Source organism: Bos mutus, chromosome 2 (assembly GCF_027580195.1).
Source record: "Bos mutus isolate GX-2022 chromosome 2, NWIPB_WYAK_1.1, whole genome shotgun sequence".
Taxonomy (NCBI): domain Eukaryota; kingdom Metazoa; phylum Chordata; class Mammalia; order Artiodactyla; family Bovidae; genus Bos; species Bos mutus.
This window is the reverse complement of record NC_091618.1, coordinates 72,767,978-72,788,298: the sequence shown is the minus strand read 5'-3', so window position 1 is coordinate 72,788,298 and position 20,321 is coordinate 72,767,978. Positions and strand designations below refer to the sequence as shown.

General features: G+C 42.9%; 1 protein-coding gene across 4 annotated transcripts in view; it reads right to left on the bottom strand.

The window, feature by feature from the left end:
- Nucleotides 1–20,321, bottom strand: part of MGAT5 (alpha-1,6-mannosylglycoprotein 6-beta-N-acetylglucosaminyltransferase) — a 399,290-nt gene that overhangs the window by 258,111 nt on the left and 120,858 nt on the right. For 2 of the 4 annotated variants that reach the window (XM_070389588.1, XM_070389598.1), the window contains exon 3: nt 13,842–13,964. The exons of the other annotated variants lie outside the window; for them this stretch is intronic. The gene's annotated coding sequence lies outside the window, so the exon portion shown is untranslated. The remainder of the gene's footprint in view (nt 1–13,841; nt 13,965–20,321) is intronic. 4 annotated transcript variants of the gene reach the window in all.

The window sequence follows — 20,321 nt, the reverse complement described above, 5'->3', positions numbered from 1 at the left end:
AAAGAAGAACTTAACCACCCAACACTAGATTATAAGCTTACTTGTCCCTTAATATATAAACCAAGGTCAGCTGTCCCAATAACTACAAATATCTGGTCACAAGTTACAGGATTACACAAATGATGAATTATCTCAAGTTAAATGAGGAGAGTTTCCTGCCCTCCAAGTTAAGTGAAAGTGAAGTCACTCAGTCGTGTCCGATTCTTTGCGACCCCATGGACTGTAGCCTATCAGGCTCCTCCGTCCATGGGATTTTCCAGGCAAGAGTACTGGAGTGGGTTGCCACTGCCTTTTCCAGGGGATCTTCCCGACCCAGGAATCAAACCCAGGTCTCCCGTGTTGCAGGCAGACACTTTACCGTCTGAGCCATCAGGGAAGCCCTCCAAGTTAAGAACTGCCTAAATCCAGACCTTTCAACCCTGATGCATTTAAGAATCCCGGCATGTGTGTTTAGTCACTCAGAAATGTCTAACTCTTTGCAACTCCATGGACAGTAGCTTGCCAGGCTCCTCTATCCATGGAATTTCCCAGCAAGAATACTGGAGTGGGTTACCATTTCCTCCTCCAGGGGATCTTCCTGACCCAGGGATCAAACACACATCTCCTGTGTCTTCTGCATGGGCAGGCAGATTCTTTACCATTGAGCCACCTGGGAAGCCCAATAATCACCTGGGCTCCTTAAGAGAAAAAAAAAAAAAGATGCCCAGGTCTCATACCTAAAGATTCTGATTAACTTGGTCTGAGGTGTTCCCAAGCAAGGGTATTTTTATTTAATATACAGGCAGATGTGATAACCATTACATCTTTGGAAAGATATCCTTTCTAGCAAGTCTATGAATCCTATCTAGTGGGATCCAAAACACAGCCTACCCAGTATTTACAAAGATAAACCCTCTTCTCTGTACAAATGCAGGTGTGCTGTTTACTGGACAATATATATGCAAGGCCCTCTGGTTTTCTCCTTCAGGAATCACATGCTGATCTTCTCGGGTCAATGCCCAAGGCACCCTGCCCAAGGAGGCAGCCTTTCAGGAAGGGCTAGATGACTACAGAGCCCTGTTAGACCTCTGTGCTGTGGAAGGACATGTTGAAATAGAATGTTGGACAGTTAGGGCTTTTATTAATCTCTCCTTGGCATTTGGCTCCAAAGATGAGAGATTATCTGAGGCTAAAATAATGACCTCAATGTCTACCAATGTGTCTAGTAACCAGCACCTCTATAACCTTGTCTGACTTGTGGACTGGCAGCACTGAGATAAGCTGCTAGATTGTTGGAAATCTCAAGCCCAATCCCAGAGCAAGTGAATTGGAACTGGCATTTAAAACAAGATGTATAGGCATTTGCACATTAAAGTTTGAGATGTGTAGCTTTTTATCTCATCCAGGATACTAAGAATGAGAGCCTCTAAGACACTAATTTCCAGTGGGGTATGGTGGAGAAAACAGCATAATTCTTCTTTTTTAATGTGCAAAGAAATGAATGATTTGGTATTACTTTTGAATGGGGTTTCCCTGGTGGCTCAGTTGTAAAGAATCCACCCGCCAATGCAGGAGATGCAGGTTCAATCCCTGGGTCGGGAAGATCCCCTGGAGAACGAAATGGAAACCCACTCCAGTATTCTTGCCTGGGAAATCCCATGGACAGAGGAGCCTGGCGGGTACAGTCCATAGGGTCACAAAAGAGTTAAACACAACTTAGTGACTAAACAACAACAAATTACTTTTGAATATACTGGAGGCATTTCAAGAAAACCAGTTATCTTATAGACTTAGTTACTGTAAGATGCATCCAGTCAATGAGAATGGCATCTGCAGGATTTTGATTCATTTTGCTAAAATCCAAGACATGGTTTGGATCCATGTCTTTCAACATTAACTCTGATACAGCAAGTAACTCTACACTGCAAATCATTCTATGCAGCAACCCAACATATACTCTGTGCTGCTCAAAGTTAGATATCATCAGGGAAAGGGGGTTACTGGGTTTTTGTGTTATAATCGCTGAAGCGCTCAGTTTAGAAAACTTGCTTAACAATTCTGACTATTGTCCCAGATGACTTCAAAGTGAAATAGTCTTCAACTCAAGTAACCATCCTTATCAGAGGATGCTTAATTTTGCCTAAGATGATGTGAACCAATATTCAAGTTTCTAGAAAAGCTTCTAATTCTGGTATTTTCCAGGGCACATAACTGACTTTATGGCCACTCTAAGCCTTTCAATGTTTTGCTGAAAGGAATTATTTTTGAAGGATGACTAAAATTCTCTCTGAAAGAAACTCTATTTGAAGGATGACTTCATCCATCCACTGTTCTAGATTGACTTAGCCTAACCTTTTGTAACAAATGAGCTCTTTAATCATCTTTCATTCTCTTACACACATACGCACAAGCACACGTACCTTAGCAACTTTCTAAATATTTCTTAATGCCTATTTCATTTTTGAAACGATATTAGTTTATGAAATTCATTCATTTTGATACCATCTTTGTTCATGTGCAAAATGATTAATGACAAATTACCTTTTGCCTCTTTAGGCTGTTACACACAATTGGCTCATTATATGAGAAAAATATATGATTAGTCAACAATATCAATTTCACAATTACAGTCATATTAGTACACATTTGGGGTGGGGACCCAATGTCTATTCAAAACCAGAAAGCAATCTAATTATCAGTCCCAGAAACAAAACCAGACAGGAAACAGCCCAATTTCTTATATGTGAATTTAACAACAAATCAAATGGTTTATAAAAGGAGGACCCTTTACTTCCTCTGGACACATTTTCATGCAGAATGTGTGTTCCACTTCCCAGTAAGAACCACAGAGGGTTCTAAAACCACTCTATCAGTGCTCACAGGCCTTCTGGGGCAGGAAGGACAGCATCTCAGTGGAGAGGATGGGCTGGACGGATGGGTTTCCTGCCTCCAGGAGTTAAAGAGATGGGGCTTCTCTACCCAGCAGAGTCTGCCCATGGCTTCTTGGCCAACACCCAGGCAGCTGTGTAGATTTCCATCTAGGATGGGTCAGAAGTCTTACACCCAAGATCCATCTTCCAACCCAGCTTACTCTAATAAAGCTGGTACTGTAATCTTCATCTGGCTTCTACTATTCCCTCTACTTTAGAACCCAGAAGGAAGGAAGGGTATAATTAATTGGCATCTCCAACTCCCCATAAGTTTATTTTTCAAGTTTTCCTTGTTTTGTTTCTAAATATCAGGGTAAGACAGGTGGTTTCCACCAGCTACTTGGAAGCATTTCTCCACAAATAACACATTGCAGGTGTATGAATCTTTAATTCTAATAAATTAAAAGACAAAATGACTATCACAGTCATAATATTTTCTCTTTCTAAATATCGATTGAAAAAAAAAATACTGTAAGATATGCCAAAAGAATCCTGATCAGATGAATCCAACTTTTGGCTAGAAGGAAGATAATCTGGAGGAAAACTGGCAGAATTGTCAGTAAAATGATCAAATTTTTACTTTTGACCTCAGTGTTCCTTATTGTGTCTGTAACCAACAGCCTATTAGGGATATAAATAAATATTTTTATAACATATCACTTCCAGAAACTTCCTGGGTTTCTGGTTTAGAACTACTGACCACAATATAAGCTCTTCATAAATGCTGGTAGACTTTCAAACCATTCCATCTTAAACAGGAATTGGAGATTATGTTTGTAAATATATATTATATTTAATGACTTTCAAAAATAGAAACATTAAAAAGGACATCACCACTATTCAGGATGAAAGCCTAGGGCAACCCCAAGAGCCCCCAGGGCATAAGAACCATCCATCACATGGCAACTGCTGCTCTAGACATTTCCAATCCCTGGATTTGCGCTGACCCTAGACAACATTTCTTGGAAGAAATCTTCAAAGGAATGTATATTTAACCTAAATAGAAAGCAGTAAAAAGGAAATGGCCGGATAAAACCTATCTCTGTGTTTACCATAAACATGGCAAAGGTTTTCCTCATTATTCTTTTCTGTTTTCTGAAGGACCCAGAGAAGAAAGTTCTTTCATCTTAGTATGATGTTGTTGCTGTGCTCAGTCCTGTCTGATTCTTAGCGGCCCCATGGACTGTCGCACTCCAGGCTTCTCTGCCCATCAAATTTTCCAGGCCAGAATACTGGAAAGGCTTGCCATTTCCTACTCCAGGGGATCTTCCCAACCCAGGAATCGAGCCCGTGTCTCCTGTGTCTTCTTTGTGGTGAGTTCTTTACCATTAGTGCTACCTGGGAAGTTCTCTCAGTATCATCTGGGCATCTGAACAATCAGTTGGATTTTACTCAATGACACGTTAAAATGTAACTGATATTGCTTCACCTTTCAAGTTCCTAGGAAAAGCTCAAAGCCAAAATCATGGCCCACTTCTAGGAAACAAATTGGTGTCGATTTTGTGTTTAAACCTCATCCCTGACTCTTCATTTCCTCTAATTTTCTCCCTGCTCCATTTTTTTCCTCTTCATTTTAAAGGTATTACACATTTTAATCTTTTTTGAAACATATAAGTAATTAAACAAAAAGGAACAAGACAGCTGTAGCACACAGAATAGTAGTTCTCCAAATGTGTCCACATTCTAGCCTCAGAACCTAGTATGTTACATGAAAAGGGGGATTACAGTATTGGAATTAAGGTTGTCAACTGCTGTCATCTGTAGGATCATCAAAAAATCAAGAGAGTTCCAGATCGAGCAAAACATCTACTTCTGCTTCATTGACTATGCCAAAGCCTTTAACTGTGTGGATCACAATAAACTGTGGAAAATTCTGCAAGAGATGGGAATACCAGACCACCTGACCTGCCTCCTAAGAAATCTGCATGCAGGTCAAGAAGCAATAGTTAGAACCAGACATGGAACAACAGACTGGTTCCAAATTGGGAAAGAAGTACATCAAGGCTCTTTAATTGTCACCCTGCTTATTTAACTTACATGCAGAGTACATCATGTGAAATGCTGGGCTGGAGGAAGCACAAGCTGGAATGAAGACTGCCAGGAGAAATATCAATAACCTCAGATATGCAGATGACACCACCCTTATGGCAGAAAGTGAAGAAGAACTAAACAGCCTCTTGATGAAAGTGAAAGAGGAGAGTGAAAAAGTTGGCTTAAAGCTCAACATTCAGAAAACGAAGATCATGGCATCTGGTCTCATCACTTCATGGCAAACAGATGGGGAAACAATGGAAACAGTAACAGACTTTATTTTCTTGGGCTCCAAAATCAATGCAGATGGTGACTGCAGCCATGAAATTAAAAGACGTTTGCTCCTTGGAAGGAAAGCTATGACCAACCTAGATAGCATATTAAAAAGCAGAGACATTACTTTGCCAACAAAGGTCCATATTGTCAAAGCTATGGTTTTTCCAGTAGTCATGTATGGATGTGAGAGTTAGACTATAAAGATAGCTGAGTGCCAAAGAACTGATGCTTTAGAACTGTGGTGTTGGAGAAGACTCTTGAGAGTCCCTTGGACTGCAGGGAGATCAATCCAGTCAATCCTAAAGGAAATCAGTCCTGAATATTCATTGGAAGGACTGATGCTGAAGCTGAAGCTCCAATACTTAGGCCACCTGATGCAAAGAACTGACTCATTAGAAAAGACCCTGATGCTGGGAAAGATTGAAGGCAGGAAGAGAAGGGGACGACAGAGGATGAGCTGGTTGGATGGTATCACCGACTCGATGGATATGAGTTTGAACAAGCTCCAGGAGTTGGTGTTGGACAGCGAAGGCTGGCATGCTGCAGTCCATGGGGGCACAAAGAGTTGGACATGACTGAGTGACTGAACTGACTGAAGGTTGCTAATCAGATAACCTTAAAATAGGAAGATGATTCTGGATTATCCTGGTGGGCTCGCTGTAATCACAGGAGCCTTAAAAGTAGAAAAGGGAGACAGAGGATAGGTCAGAAGGATATAACAGTCTCAAGAACTCAGACTGATTACCAAGTTGTTTGCATAAAATCAAGCACACTGATGTAACACATTTGGTCATTTAGTTTCTCCTGGTAACCTTTGGTTCTACTCTAGTAGTGAGAGATAAAAATAAGGAGGCCACAAATGGAGATGACAGCACAGAAAGTAATTGCAGAAAAGGACCATAACTTAGGGCCTTTTGGTATAAGGGCCAGCAGCTTCTCAGGAGGGCCCAGGAGCATCATCCTGTGATTCTGACCAAAACTGATTTTCATGATAATGATACTGCCTCACTCTTTAACAAGCTGTGATACAGAATTCTGGGATACTTCTGGAAAAATTCATACAGCTGAGCTCCTCACTTACAGATAAATGAGGTATGGATGGGGGGTGGAGTGTACAGAGAGGGAAGACCATACGGTGAGATGGGAAAAGCACCGATGGGGTCAAATGTCATGTACGCTGACCATGGTGCTTCCTCACTTGATCCTGGCTTCCACGCAGGTATCCACTCTCTGAAGGTGGGACTGTCCTCCTCACTGCAGTGAGAGCTGTCAGTTATCATCTATCGTACATCCTCTCAGCTGATCAGGTAGGGACGATGACTATCCCCACTTAGAGCAGGGGAAACTGAGGTATGAAAGACCATAAGCAATCTGTTTGAGGCCACACAGCCAAAAGTGGCAGAGCTATTACAGACTCCAGCCATCTTGCTTCTTAACTATGGTTCTTGGATGCCTCAGCACCTATCAGAGAGCCTGACACCTTGAAGGTATCCCACTGATGAATTAATGGAGTGAGTCTGTGAAAAACCAAAGGGATTAAATCACTTGCTTGGGCACATAAAACAATAAGCTGTGCTTAGTCGTTCAGTCGTGTCCCACTCTTTGAGACCCCATGGACTATAGCCTGTCAGGCTCCTCTGTCCATGGGGATTTTCCAGGCAAGAATATTAGAGTGGGTTGCCATGCCCTCCTCCAGGGGATCTTCCCAACCCAGGGCTCCCACATTGCAGGAGGATTCTTTACCATCTGAGCCACGAGGGAAGCCAAAACAATAAGTACTTAATATATAACAGTTGTTTTCCACTGAGTGTCAGGCTTTTCCCCTGATTTGAAGGAAACCCTAAGTCAGCTCTTCAAATGAGGAGCTGGGGAAATATATAATAATCATCGAGAAATTTTTCAAAAGATATAGCCCTGAGCAAAGACCTCCATCATCCTCTTCCCCCAATTTAGTCATCCTGAGTTGGGCTTCTATCTAGGGATTAAAAAAGAAAATCACTTTCCAGGTGATCCTGTAAACACCCACTCCTATTCCCACCCGCAGCCAGCAAAGCGTCTCTATTATGAGATGTCTTGGCTCCCGTGACAGGGAAGAGAACCCAGAATGGGCTGAGGGTGGAACCTCATACGTGTGTGCTCAGCTATGCCTGACTCTGCGACCCCGTGGACTGTAGCCGACCAGTCCCATCTGTCCATGGCATTTCTCAGGCAAGAATACTGACGTAGATTGCCATTTCCTTCTCCAGAGGATCTTATTGACTCAGGAATTGAACCTGCATCTCCAGCATTGACAGGTGGATTCTTTACTACTGAGCCACCTCATGGTGGAGACTTAATTTCAAAGGTATGTGGAAGCACAACCAAAATTGATGCCATCAGCAAAATAATTACAATATGAGAGCTTTGGCAGCCAGATATAGAAAAGGGATGAAAACAGACACCTACCTTACACTGCAGAGGCTATCCTGGGGAGAATGGAAGATAACTCTCATGTTACCCATTTAGAACAAGATCACAATCTTACTCTCTTTCCCGTGTGATTTCATCAAAGTGATATTAAGGCAGCATCTTTTTAGTATTTTCCATAGAACAAAACCAGAGAAACTGACTAGACCACAGAGACCCCCATCAGTCAAACATGCATGAAGGAGCTCACTGTGTGCCCTTCATGGTTCTGTGTGTTGTAGACAAGACACCAAAGGTTCAAGAAATGGTCCCTGCCCTTAGAGACAAGTGTCACCACGCCCCCAACACACACACAGAGCTGTGCAGAACATGCTAACTCTGGGCTCTGTCCAAGGCATGACACCAGGGTGTCCCAAAGACACAGGGAATGAAGAGAAGCCCCTCAAGAGTTTCAGAGACCCCCCCTGACATAAATTGGGTCTCTTCCTTTCATTTTCCCTCATTTGTTAAGCTCCAACTAATGCCAGGCTCCAGACGAGTCACCTGGGGATAAAGGATGAATAAAAGTTCTGGAAGCTACTGACTGCAAGCCGCAAGCTTGAGGAAGGGTACACAGCAAGAGAGATACCCACTTTCTCTGCAATCTCAAGGGTTCAGGGAGAACAGCTCTAAACCAGAGGAAGGGGGCCATGAGGCACAGACTTCTAAGACTAGGGACAGAGTTTTAAATGAGTTATTTAACATCTCAACACCTTGGTTTTGTCTGCCCTTGAAAGGAAGCAGCAGATAGGTGATACCTAAGTCCCCTATATTTTAAGATTCAAATAAGAACATAGTTTATTGACCAAATACTCAAATGTTTTGATCATTCAGGATGACCACTCTCATAACCTAGAATGCAATCCTGGCAGGAAGGGGAAGGGCAAGTAGGCATCAGATGGCAGAAACTGATTTACAGTGAGGGAACTATACACAAATGAGGCCACTGTGCAAAACAGAAACCACCAAAGTTCATTTTAACTGCGTCACCTCCATTTTATCCCTTGCCTGGAATACACTAAATTCATGTCACTTGCCTCTCAGGACCACTAGATTTATAAGCCCATCAAAAAATACTTTGATAATCATTCTGTGCAAAACACTATGGTCATTATTATAAATGATTTAAATGCCTGCAGCAGTGCGGCAAGATCTGGGGGGAGTTTATTAATGCCTTAGCAAAATGTGCCATGAATACACCCTTGGGGTATTTACTTTGAGAAAAAGTTCCCTGAGTTTTTCCCAGTGAGCTCAGTTTGTGGCTCAGACAGTAAAGAATCCATCTGCATGCAGGAGGACCCAGGTTCCACTGCTGGCTCAGGAAGATCCCTGGGAGAAGGGAATGGCTACCCACTCCAGTATTCTTGCTTGGAGAATTCCATGGACAGAGGAGCCTGGCGGGCTACAGTCCATGAGATCGCAAAGAGTGGGACATGACTGAGCAACTAACACTTTCAGCTCCCACTGTGTTCACATTGTGACGGCCCCAACCAACAGAACAAGGTAAACTGTTTCCCCATTTCCTCTGCCTCATGGTGCTTCTCCTCGCTGAAACCTACCCCAGGATCATGCTAAGGCACTGGCTCCAACCCTTACAGTGCTTCAGAACCACCTGGGGAGACTTTAAATACAAATGTCAGCCCAACCCCTCCCCAAGATGATTCAATTGGCCCGAGTAAAGCCAGTATAATTTTAAGCATGTACCCAAATTCTAAGCACTCTTGGGCTAAAGTGTGCACCTTGCTGCTGCTGCTGCTGCTGCTGCTAAGTCACTTCAGTCGAGTCTGACTCTGTGTGACCCCATGGACAGAGGCCCACCAGGCTCCCCCATCCCTGGGATTCTCCAGGCAAGAACACTGGAGTAGGTTGCCATTTCCTTCTCCAATGTATGAAAGTGAAAAAGTGAAAGTGAAGTCACTCAGTCGTGTCCGACTCTTAGCGACTCCATGGACTGCAGCCTACCAGGCTCCTCTGCCCATGGGATTTTCCAGGCAAGAGTACTGGACCAGACAGATAATTGAACGGAGTAGAGAGAAAAATGGGTGGTGGGGGCGGGGGGCGGGGAATGTGTTTGAGGGGAGAAAGTGATGGATAAGGGAAAACAGCAGTCATGATGAACCAGAGACCCATCTAGAGGTGGCAACCACTATGCAGATCCCGACATGGGACCACTTGAGGGAAGAAAGACAGTCTGGGTTGGCTACATCTTTCAGTCTTTCCAGACAACCAGAAAACCAAAGTCTTAGGACAGATCTCTGTATGTATCAATGTCTGCACTAACTTAAGTTCAGATGGGCCCAAGTTCAAAGGAATTTAGTCTTGTTCACCTGCTCAGGCCACCTCATCACAGGTATGTTACTTTATCCTAATCGCCTAACCATTCTTAACCTTCTAAACAGTAGCCACTGTTGTTCTCAACCAAATACTAATTTCTGATCATCAGTCTCTCTGGCTTCAGAGCTCTAGCTTCTAGGTCACATGCTCTACCCAACACAAGCTTGTGAACCAGTGACACATAACTGCCACCCCTAAGAACTGGAAGGGCATTTAAAAGCCATCTAGAAAGAGAGATGCAGACCCCAGGACCCAAAAAGTGCAAGTGACCTGCCGAGGACCACAAAGACTGTTGAAGGTGTGGTGACCAACTCTGCCCTCATATAAATTGTTAGTTGCTCAGTCATGTCCGACTTTTTGTGACCCCAGGGACTGTAGCCCGCCAGGCTCTTCTGTCCATGGGGTTCATCACTGAACCCACATCTCCTGCATGGCAGGCAGATTCTTTACCATTTGAGCCATCAGGGAAGCCCATCCTGCTATAAGGACCCAGGCAAACCAGGATGGTTGATTGCCCTGAATGAAGGACAAAGCCACATGGCTGTCCCTTGAGAAGGCACCTCTATCATCTGGAATTCTTGATACATATATACATTGTAGCTTCATGTAGCCCTGTTAAGATTCAAACTCCTTGAAGGAAGGGATTCAAGTCCTGCAAATTAAGTACTTAACATTTGTTGGGGCAAGTCTTTGTATCTCCGTGGTCAATAAAGATGCCTGCCAGTGTTGTCCCAGGAGAATCCAGGCATCACTGCTCTGGGAATTTCTCTTCAGAACCCAAGGTCTTGACCATTCACAGAAGCTTCCATCTCAGCCCCTGATGACTGCTTCACCACTTCACTGACAGCGTGAGAAACACGAAGAAACGAACCAGATGAGTAACTTGCAGCTGGCTGCTTCCTTTTCTCCTCGGACCACTAAGTCTCCTTCCTGCCTAATGAGGTTATTACCCATCATCAAGGGACATGGCATCTAGCGCATTTCGAATTCTCCACTCGAAAGGCAGCCTCTCAGCCGTGAAAGAAGTCAGACTCTGCGGTCCTCTCTCAGACGCCTGCCCAGGAACTACTCATATGAGGGCCGGAGCTGAACTCGGAGTGTCTTGCACGGATGGAAAGGCAATCAGGTGTGGCTGCAAGATCCAGATTCAAATTTCAGAACTGGCCCTGAGCCCTTTTCCTTTGGGGCTTCCCAGGTGGCAATAGTGGTAAAGAACCCGTCCGCTAATGCAGGAGACGTAAGAAACATGGTTTGATCCCTGGGTTGGGAAGAGCCCTTGAAGGAGGGCATGGCAACCCACTTTAGTATTCTTGCCTGGAGAATCCCATGGACAGAGGAGCCTGGTGGGCTACAGTCCATGGGGTCGCAAAGAGTCAGACAAGACTGAAGTAACTAAGCATGCGCACATACACCTCTCCCTGTGGGAAGTTATAGAAATGGAGATACAGCATCCTTGTCTATAAAATGTCTAATCTGCAGGATTTTAATTTGCAACAGTGCTGGTCCTTAATGAGAGGTGAGTGTTACTGAATAAGTCTCAGGACTCCTATAAGGCTCCCCAGCAGCCACTGTGACTGAGGTGAGAAATCTTTCCACTACTGCCTTATTTTAGAACATACCACCAGCCTCCGCTAACCAGGTTTTATTCTGAATCAGACAGTGGTTTCCTTACTGCCCCTCAGTTCCTTTTTTCAAAACACGCAAGCTAATCTGTCTGAGATGCAGAAAGCGGAGGCAAGTGTCAGCAAAATGTCACCATGACTGACACAAAGGATTTTTCTAGTTCGCCCATCAGTTTTGATGGAGAAGGGAGCAGAGCTCAGTCACCAAGCCCAATGCCTGGTGTTGGAAAAGATGACGGCTTCAAAGAATGTCCTAGGTCAGCACCTAAAAGCCTGAAACCCATCCCCCTGAATTCATTATAAGCCATAGTAACTCAGTAGGACTCCGTCACTCAGAGCAAAACTCCACTTTCAGATTCACAGCCTAGAGTCATTCCCTCCAAGCAGCTGTAGTTTAGAATTATGACCAAAACAAGACCGAACAACAACAACAAAACAATCCCTATGCCCTTATGTTTTACCATCTAAACAAGATAAAACAAAGCAAGATTTACACATGTCTGGGAAACAATGCACATGGACATCATTCTAAGCGAACTGTATCTCAGATTCAGGAAGAATAACTGTCTGCACTGTTCTTCTAGCATAAAACCTGTTGTGGCAGTTCTTTTTACATAAGAAAGTTGTGACCTCAGGTCACCAGATAGAATTGCAGTGCTCAGACTTATTCTTTGGGGGAATAATCCACTTTGCAAGGATAAACAAGTGACAGCTATCAAAATCTTACATTCACATACAGCAAAGACCACTGCCATGACCATCAGTGTACACAGATGTAAGACTGTCCACACTGATCTTGAATCAAAATGTGTCACAGGACTTTCCTGGCGGTCCAGTGGTTAAGAATCTACCTTGCAATGCAGGGTACATGTGTTCAAACCCTGGTCAGCGAACTAAGATTTCACATGTCACAGAGCACCTAAGCCAGTGCGCCACAACTAAGACCAGATGCAGCCAAATTTAAATAAATGTTAAAAAAACAAAAAGTGTCCCAATAAAGTTGGGAAATAACCCATGAGTCCACATAATAAGAAGTCTGACATTCTAACCTAGCAAGAGAAATGGGCAATAAAAAACATTACTTGTGTCTAACAAACTAGTACTCAAAATTCTCCAAGCTAGGCTTTAACAGTATATGAACTGAGAACTTCCAGATGTTCAAGCTGGATTTAGAAAAGGCAGAGAAACCAGAGATCAAATTGCCAACATCCACTGGATCATAGAAAAAGCAAAAGAATTCCAGAAAAACATCTACTTCTGCTTCATTGACTATACCAAAGTCTTCGATTGTGTGTATCACAACAAACTAGAAAATTCTTAAAGAGATGGGAATATCAGACCACCTTAACTGCCTCCTGAAAAATCTGTATGCAGGTCAACAGGCAACAGTTAGAATCAGTCAGGAAACAATAGATTGGTTCCAAATCAGGAAAGGAGTACATCAAGGCTGTGTAATGATACCCCGCTTATTTAACTTATTTGCACAGTATATCATGCGAAATTCTGGGCTGGATGAAGTACAAACTGAAATCAAGATTGCTGGGAGAAATGTCAATAACCTCAGATATGCATATGACACCACTCTTATGGCAGAAAGCAAAGAAGAACTAAAGAGCCTCTTGATGAATGTGAAAGAGGAGAGTGAAAAAGCTGGCTTAAAATTCAACATTCAAAAAACCAAGATCATGGCATCTGGTCCCATTACTTTATGGCAAATAGATAGGGAAACAATGGGAAAAGTGACAGACTTCATTTTCTTGGGCTCCAAAATCACTGCAGATGGTGACTGCAGCCGTGAAATTAAAAGACACTTACTCCTTGGAAGAAATGCTATGACAAACCTAGACAGCATATTAAAAAGCAGAGACGCTACTTTGCCGACAAAGGTGGGTACAGTCAAAGCTATGGTTTTTCCAGTAGTCATGTGTGAATGTGAGAGTTGGACCATAAAGAAGAGTGCTGAAGAACTGATGCTTTTGAACTGTGGTGTTGGAAAAGACTCTTGAGAGTCCCTTGGACTGCAAGGAGATCCAACCAGTCAATCCTAAAGGAAATCAGTCCTGAAAATTCATTGGAAGGAGTGATGCTGAAGCTGAAGCCCCAATACTTTGGCCACCTGCTAACAAGAGCTGACTCATTGGAAAAGACCCTGATGCTGGGAAAGATTGAAGGCAGGAGGAAAAGGGGACGACAGAGAATGAGATGGTTGGATGGTATCACTTACGTGATGGACATGAGTTTGAGCACACTCCAGGAGTTGGTGTTGGACAGGGAAGCCTGGCGTGCTGCAGTCCAAGGGGTCGCAAAGAGTCTCACACCACTGAGCAACTGAACAGCAGTCAATGTCCTGGCATATAAAATGACATTGCTGAGGGAGGTGGGTTCATAAAACTCTCTGTACTATTTTTACAACTTCCTATTAAATAATTATTTCAAAACAACAACAACAACAAAAACGTTGCTTCTCAAAGCATTATTTATTGAGTTTCTTTCTGTTTGGGGAGATTTTTCAACATTTTTCATAATACAGAAGCCCAAACTCCATTCCAAGTGCCCCCTTTCTATTGATGGGTCCAGGATGGGACCTATACCTAAATACTTTGAAAAGGGTCTGCAGATGTTTCTGGACAACCTCCCCTGTTCAATAAGAGCCCCAAACAATGTAAGTCACTGGAGACTTTTAAAAGCAGAGAGACCACCGTATTTGATCTTGGCTGCTATGTGGAGGATCTAAAGAGGGCCTGACCATAGCTCTGGAGGCAGGATTGTACAACTCTTGGTGAGGACTGAGTCAGACAAAGGCCTCCACAGGGTAATGGTAGACATGGTAGGTGGAAACAATCAAGAGGTCAAATCTGCAGGACAGTGAAAGACAACTAAGTGAAGCGGGTAGAGGGAGGAGTCTCAGATGACCACTAGACTTTCATCTTGGGTAGCAGGGGTTATCATGCATCAAGACAGGAAAATGAAGAGCTGGTGTGTGAAGGAGGATCAGAAAGGCTGCTTTAAGTTTCTACAGGGCAACAGGTTTATGTATTATCTTCCGCAGTGGGGAAATCCCTTTTTCCTTATCTGATGGGGCATAAAGAACTGGGGATGGACAAGTTAGCACAGGGGGTGAGAAGGGCGGTCATTGTTCAGCCACGTCAGCCATGTGGCCATGGTCAGACGATTCTCACAGCCAACCACACTCCCAAGCATTAACCCTACATACTTCCACTTGGAAAAGAGCTTACCCAACCGAGAGGTCTCCCACAGAATCTAGAGATGTTAGATTAATATAAACAGAACTAAACACCACATGAAATCTGACTTAAAAGTTTTTTTCAAAATTGAATATCCTACAACAGATGTTTCTACATTTTCTTTTACATGTAGGAGTACAGTTTATTGGGAATAGGAAAAGGGTCCCTGGACAAACATTTCCTTGGGTGGACTGCCACAACCACTCAAAGTTATATTTAGGAATGCATTTCTTTGAGGCAGAGCATTCAAATTTCAGGAACCCCCTGCAACAAAAGAAACGTTCCTAGAATAAATTACCAAAAATCATAAGAAGGAGAAGGGACCTCAAAAACAGTTACTTCAACTGTACACCTGAAACGAATGCAAAATTTTAAGTCAACTATACCTCAATAATTGGGCTTCTGAGGTGACACTAGTGTAAAGAACCTGCCTGCCAATGTAGGAGACGTAAGAGACACAGGTTCAATCCCTGGGTCAGGAAGATCCCCTGGAGAAGGAAATGGCAACCCACTCCAGTATTCTTGACTACACAATCCCATAAACTGAGGAGCCTGGTGGGCTATAGTCCATGGGGTAACAAAGAGTCAGACACAACTGAAGTGACTTAGCACGCATACCTCAATGAAAATAAATTTTAAAAAGTTAACTCATATTACCTTCTCTATAACCTAAATGAATCCTTTCAATATCACTGATTATCAGAAATTAGCTTCTTCACCATCTACCCCATCCTCCACCCCAATCTTTATCTACTGAAAGGCCATTTTCAAATGAAACGTTGCCTTGTTAGGTTGTAAACACATAGGATTCCTCCTGTCTGTTTCTCTCTCGTGACTTTTGTGAAATGTCTGTGCTAGGGTCACTTTTCCGAGATGGCGATGGCACCCCACTCCAGTACTCTTGCCTGGAAAATCCCATGGAAGGAGGAGCCTGGAAGGCTGCGGTCCATGGGGTTGCTGAGGGTTGGACACAACTGAGCGACTTCACTTTCACTTGTCACTTTCATGCATTGGAGAAGGAAATGGCAACCCACTCCAGTGTTTTGTCTGGAGAATCCCAGGGACGGGGGAGCCTGGGGGCTGCCATCTATGGGGTCGCACAGAGTCAGACACGACTGAAGCAATTCAGCAGCAGGGTCACTTTTGTATTTGGATTATTCCTGACTATATTATTTTGTTATAAGAACTATTTCTTGAGTGCTTGCTATGTACCAACTAGAAGCTTTATGTAAATCTTAATTCTCACAGCCAGTATAGTTATCTGGTTTACAGAAAAAAAACCCAAGACTGAGAGATACTAATTCTGTACTGAAGTACAGAAATGCTCTTAGTGATACTTCTCTGTCCTAATGCAGGCTGCCTCTCCCTGTAAACCTTAGTTTATTTCACATTACATATGTGATGTGAGGATTTTATCCCCAGCACACTGAATTCTGGTTTTCCCACAAAGGTGTCCCCAGAAGACAAAGACTCTTTAGTGAGTAAAGATACACAATGATTATTTGCTAAACCGCACTAAGCCTCCCCAAGCAGGGCCTCTATCTGCACGCCCTGTAAGCCAGTGACTCCATTAGTGGGGCCTCAGTGATCCCATGGGGTCAGACGTTTGCCAAGTACTGGCACTGTCATCTTCCTTAATCTGGAATCCATGGGATCAGACGTTTGCCAAGTACTGGCACTGTCATCTTCCTTAATCTGGAATCCATGGGATCAGACGTTTGCCAAGTACTGGCACTGTCATCTTCCTTAATCTGGAATCCCTACTGCTAGAACCATCTTCTATCATCTGCATCATCATCATATAGTACCTACTAGGTGCCAGGTACAGCTCTAAGGCTTCACAAACATTAACACGGTTGATTTTCACAACAGTCCTGTAAGGCTGATGTGACTATACCCATTTTACAGATGAGGAAACTGAAGATTCAGTGAAGTTAAACAGCCTGCCCTCACCATTCAGTCATTAAGTGATGATCTGGGGTCTGACTCAAACTTCATGGTTAGTTTTCTAGAACTCAGAGCAATCTTTGGCTCTTATTTAACATTTCTGACCATAACCAAATTAAAACCACCACAACTTTATTTATAATTGGAATTACCATTAAGCAGGGTCTTCTCCACTCTGAAAGAAAGTGAATGTGAAAGTCGTTCAGCGGCATCTGACTCTTTATGACCCCATGGACTGTATGGAGTCTGCCAGGTTCCTCTGTCCATAGGAATTCTCCAGGCCAGAATACTGGAGTGGGCAGCCGTTCTCATCTCTAGGGAATCTTCCCAACCCAGGGATCGAACCCAGGCCTCCCACATTGCAGGTGGATTCTTTACAATCTGAGCCTCCAGGGAAGCCCATTCTTGTCCACTCTGGGTTGGTATAGTTGTTTGCGTTTACATGCATGAGTTCCTATTTACAGGTGCCTTTCTTATCCTTGGGGGATATGTTCTAAGACCCCCAGTGGATGCCTGAAACTGTGCATAGTCCCAAACCCTATATATGCTATTTTTTTTCCTATACGAACATATCAGTGATAAAGTTTAATTTATAAATTAGGCACAGTAAGATTAATAATAACTACTAATAAGATTAACAATTATAACAATACATTGTAAGAAAGCTTATATAAATGCAGTCTTTCTCAAAATATCTTACTGTACAAATTTAAAGCCTCCTCCATATTAATTAAATACCACACACTGTGCTGTGGCTATAACTTTTCCAGTCCAAGGAGCAACAGCAAAACTAGCACAAACATCCTTTTTCTTCTTTACAGCATCTCAGACAGAAGACTCGTTTTTACTGTAGATGTTACCAACCTCAATAAGTTGAGAACTTTCACCTATGCATTAAAGAAATCACTTTACAGCTTCTCTTTGGCACATGTACATTGCCAGCATCACCACTCCAGTGCACTGGGGTCAGTATTAAGTAAAATAAGGATGACTTGAATACAAGCTCTGTAGTATCACAGCTGATTTGAAAACTGAGATGGCTACTAAGTGGCTAATAGGTGGGTATGCTAGACAAAAAGATGATTCACATTCGGGCAGGAAGCAGTGTATTGTTATTATTCAGAATGGTGCACAATTTAAAGCTTTTGAATTGCTTATTTCTGGAATTTTCCATTTAACATTTTCATACTGTGGTTGACTGTGTGTAACTAAAATTGCAGAAGGCAAAACTTCAGATAAGGGGACCCAAGACATTTTATATTGCTAAATTTGGTCCACTGGTCTATCCCACTGTTTTTCTTTGATTGTTTCTGTCAATTAAAGTTCTAGATATCATTTTGGCTTTGCATCACTTATAAATTAAGTAATTTACAGATTCCTTGGGCAGCTACTATCACAAGACCCTGAGCAGAAAGGATATAAAATTAGACCTTAAACACTTAAGGAGTGATGGAAAACCAGGAGAAATAAAAGTTCAGAGAATGCATTGGTCCTCCAAACTGCTTCCTATACTGGAGAGTTAGAGAGGAGAGGAATGCCCTGTTAAGAAATCATACAGTTATTCTGTTCATTTTGCAATAATCTCCCTTAAAGAAATGGTCTCCAAATTAAAAAGGAAAGTTCTATGTGAAAGGACATCCAAAGAGAAAGCCCTTCATGAAGCCCTCTGACCTGTGGACAATGGACCTGTACGTTTACACACCGGCAGCATTTACCACCCACCACTGAGGGATGTGGTTTACCTGACTATCATTTGTCTAGGTTACCTGTTTTTGGTGACAGCTTTATTGACATATACTTCACATACCATACAATCCATTCTTTCAGAGTGTGCAATTCAAAGTTTTTAGAATGTCCACAGAGTTGTGCAACTATCAAATCAATCAATTTTAGAATATCTCCATCATTCTGAAAAGAAAACCATTCAGTTCACTTCCTAGTCCTCTACCCATCCCCCAGTTCTAGGCAATCACTAACTCACTTTCTGTCTCCATAGATGTGCTTATGGTAGATGGTTCATATAAATAGAATCCTATACTATGTGGTCTTTTATGATGGTCATCTTTTACTTAGCACAACGCATTCTTGCTCTTCAGTTCTGTTGCTCAGTTGTGTCCGACTCTTGGACAACCCATGGACTGCAGCACGCCAGACTTCCCTGTCCATCACCAACTCCTGGAGCTTGCTCAAACTCATGTCCATCGAGTTGGTGATGCCATCCAGCCATCTCAACCTCTGCCATCCCCTTTTCCTCCCGCCTTCAATCTTTCCCAGCATCAGGGTCTTTTCCAATGAGTCAGTTCTTTGCATCATGTGGCCAAAGTATTGGAGTTTCAGCTTCAGCATCAGTTCTTCCAACTAATATTCAGGACTGATTTCCTTTAGGATGGACTGGTTTGATCTCCCTGCAATCCAAGGGACTCTCAAGAGTCTTTTCCAACACCACAGTTCAACAGCATCAGTTCTTCAGTGCTCAGCTTTCTTTATAGTCCAACTCTCACATACACATGACTACTGGAAAAACCATAGCTTTGACTAGACAGACCTTTGTCGGCAAAGTAATGTCTCTGCTTTTTAATATGCTGTCTAGGTTGGTCATAACTTTCCTTCCAAGGAGTAAGCGTCTTTTAATTTCATGGCTGCAGTCACCATCTGCAGTGATTTTGGAGCCCAAAAAAATAAAGTCTGACACTGTTTCCACTGTTTCCCCATCTATTTCCCATGAAGTGATGGGACCAGATGCCATGATCTTAGTTTTCTGAATGCTGAGTTTTAAGCCAACTTGTTCACTCTCCTCTTTCACTTTCATCAAGAGGCTCTTTAGTTCTTCTTTACTTTCTGCCATAAGGGTGGTGTCATCTGCATATTTGAGGTTATTGATGTTTCTCCTGGCAACCCTGATTTCAGCTTGTGCTTCATCCAGCCTGGCATTTCGCATGATGTACTCCGCACACAAGTTAAATAAGCAGGGTGACAATATACAGCCTTGATGTACTTCTTTCCCAATTTGGAACTGGTCTGTTGTTCCATGTCCAGTTCTAGCTGTTGCTTCTTGACCTGCATACAGATTTCCCAGGAGGCAGGCCAGGTGATCTGATATTCCCATCTCTTGCAGAATTTTCCACAGTTTATTGTGATCCATACAGTCAAAGGCTTTTGTGTAGTCAATGAAGCAGATGTTTTTCTGGAACTGTCTTGCTTTTTCGATGATCCAATGGATGTTGGCAATTTGGATCTCTGGTTCCTCTGGCTCTTCTAAATCCAGGACTGAGGAAACAGAGTCTTGGAGGGCACAAACAAAACCTTGTGGATATACCCTTGGCAGACAAGAAATCATTTTTCCTTAGTGACTTAACAACATTTGGAAAACAGGGATATTTAATATAAAAAACTGAGTTTCTGGCAGCTCCTGAAAAATGGGACTATCTGGTCACACTAAACCCTTTCCTCTGAGAGGACTTTGGCAGTAGTGTTGGGCATAGCCCTCCAATTTTCCATGGAAACCATGCAGA